This window comes from Tupaia chinensis, unplaced genomic scaffold, assembly GCF_000334495.1.
Source record: "Tupaia chinensis unplaced genomic scaffold, TupChi_1.0 Scaffold000303_1, whole genome shotgun sequence".
In the NCBI taxonomy this organism is placed as follows: Eukaryota; Metazoa; Chordata; class Mammalia; order Scandentia; family Tupaiidae; genus Tupaia; species Tupaia belangeri.
The window spans coordinates 1,844,012-1,846,352 of NW_006159793.1; the positions used below are offsets into that span (position 1 = coordinate 1,844,012).

The 2,341-nt window shown below is 47.2% G+C and overlaps 1 protein-coding gene across 1 annotated transcript in view; it reads right to left on the reverse strand.

Moving 5' to 3' along the window:
* CD74 (CD74 molecule) overlaps window positions 1-2,341 on the reverse strand; it is a gene marked incomplete at its 3' end in the record, with an annotated part of 9,594 nt that overhangs the window by 3,810 nt on the left and 3,443 nt on the right.

The window sequence follows — 2,341 nt, forward strand, 5'->3', positions numbered from 1 at the left end:
ACAGCAAACTGGCTTTGGAAATGTGCCTTGAGGACATCATGGCCCCCTCCTTCCAACCACTGATGTCACTAATGTCCTCCCACATAGACATTCTGGAGCAGCCTGTCCCTGGACCTAAACTGACACAAGTCCTTGTTCACTCTGGACTTGGTGTCCCCGTGCAATGATAGGTCAGGGTCGAAAGTCTCCCTGGGTAGCCTCTTCTGAGCATCCAGGTGGCCCTCGGGGGGAAAAGGCTTCTTTTTTCATTTTTATTTTTATTCTTTTTTTTTGGCTTTGTTTTGTTTGTTTTATATTTTTTCCATAGGGTACATGTGCTTGCTGGAAAGAGAGACAGAGAGAGGGAAAGTGAGAAATCACCCACTGGGGGGGATGGCCATGCTGTAATCTCTTCTCCATTCTCCTCTTGGGATTTTGGGCACACATGCACATGCACCCAGCATGGTTTTCAAGCCTCTGGGTCCAGGACTCATTGTGCTCAGTCATGTGGGAGTCCAAAGCCTTAATCGTGTCTTTATTTTTTTTTTTTAATGCTGGAGGTCATATCTCTCTCTCTATGTGTTGAAAGAGAGAGAGAGAGAGAGAGTGTGTGTGTGTGTGTGTGTGTGTGCGTGTTAGTTGACAAAATTATATGTATTTACCATGTAAGAGAAGGTGTTTTTGCCCCTGTACCCAGCTACCCACCCCCACAGAGAAATCAGATTTAAAAAGAAAAGGGAAGGAAGTGTGACAAGGACAGCAGAGAATGTGGCCCACCTGAAAAGGAGAAGTAGAGCCTTGATATTTAGAGTGGGTGGGGGAAAATTGGACAATGTTGAGCATAAATGAGAATATCCACCCAGAGAGGATTCGGCAGGAGTGCAGATGCCTGAGCCTGAGCGCTGACCCGGTGGGTTTCTCATGCTCTCTGGGCTGGCCATCTGCGCGATGAAGAGTGGCCAGCCCCTCAGACGGCAGGAAGCCCTCGCCACTGTGGACTTTGTACTGTGTGGGGGCGCATGCACATGTTCCAATATGGGGGACCTGAGGATGTGCCCCAGGACCCTGAGAGTTCCTGAATGGTTCTCCCTCAACCCACACCAGGAGCAGGACTACCAGAACCCTGCAGTTGATTTGACCAAGTCCTTTCCCAAATTCAGGCACTCCCAGTGTGACAGTGCTGGGAGGTAGGGTCTGTGGGAGGTGACTGGGCCGTGAAGGTTCTTCCTTGTGGATAGGATCAGGTACCCTTTCAGAAGGGCACCAATGAAGAGAGTTGATTCTTCCTTGCCCAGTTGCCTTGCTGTGAGAACCCAACAAGGAGGCCTTCACTAGATGGCAGTAGCTTGATCTCGAACTTTCCAGCCTCCAGAAGTGTGAGAAATACATTGTCATTCTTTATACATTACCCAGCCCAAGATATTCTGCTCTGTCAGCATAAAACAGACTAAGACAGACTGCACTGAACACTGTCAAGATGGGACATTAAATAATGTAATTGAATGTGTTAAAAAATGTAAATAAAAATTTAAAAATTTAAAAAATTTAAAAATAAAAAAAGATGGGACATCACTGTGCATACTCCAACAACCAGCCAGGTGAGTTTAGGAAATGCCAGGAGACCTTTCTACCTAGTAATTCATGAATCACAGACTTGGCTCATCCTCATTGGCCCTCTGTGCTTTCTGGGCCAACAAGAGTCATTCTGAAAGAAAAAAGTAGAAACCCTGAACAGGGAAAAGGAAGAGACCAGGTAGGGGAAAACAAACTCTACCTCCTGGCCCTCCTGAGGAACAGGAGTGGCCTCACCTCTAGAGAAGGAGAGGGATGGAAAGTCCCTCCCACCCCCATCTTCAGTCTTACGTGGGTTCAGGTCTCTAGCCTCATTATCTCTCCATGCTCAGCCCTTCTGCAACACACACTGCGCTCTCATCCCTTCTCTACCTCCTGCCATGTGATCCTGGAGAAGCCCTTTCCCTCTCTGAACTTTGGTTTCTCAGATCAGAAAGTCTGAGTAGAGATTCATGCTAGCGATGAAACTGGATTGGACTGGTTCTGCTCTCCCTTAGCTGGGCGACCATGAGCAAGTCACTAACCTATTTGCATGAGTAAATCTGGCAAGAACATGTAAGGGTGGTTGCACTGAGGCAAGGAGGGTAAAGCTCTTGGCCTACACCTAGCTCATAGCACTCTCTACATAATAGCGCTTAGCATGATTCTCAAGGGAGTTGCTAGTTTAGCATCTGGTTTCCTTCCTCTTGAATGCCTGTCCCCTGGTTCTGGTAGAACGCCAACTCTTATCACCCCCTCTTTATTTCCTCCTTTGTACTGCCTCCTTCTGGAATTAAAAAAAAAAAAAAAG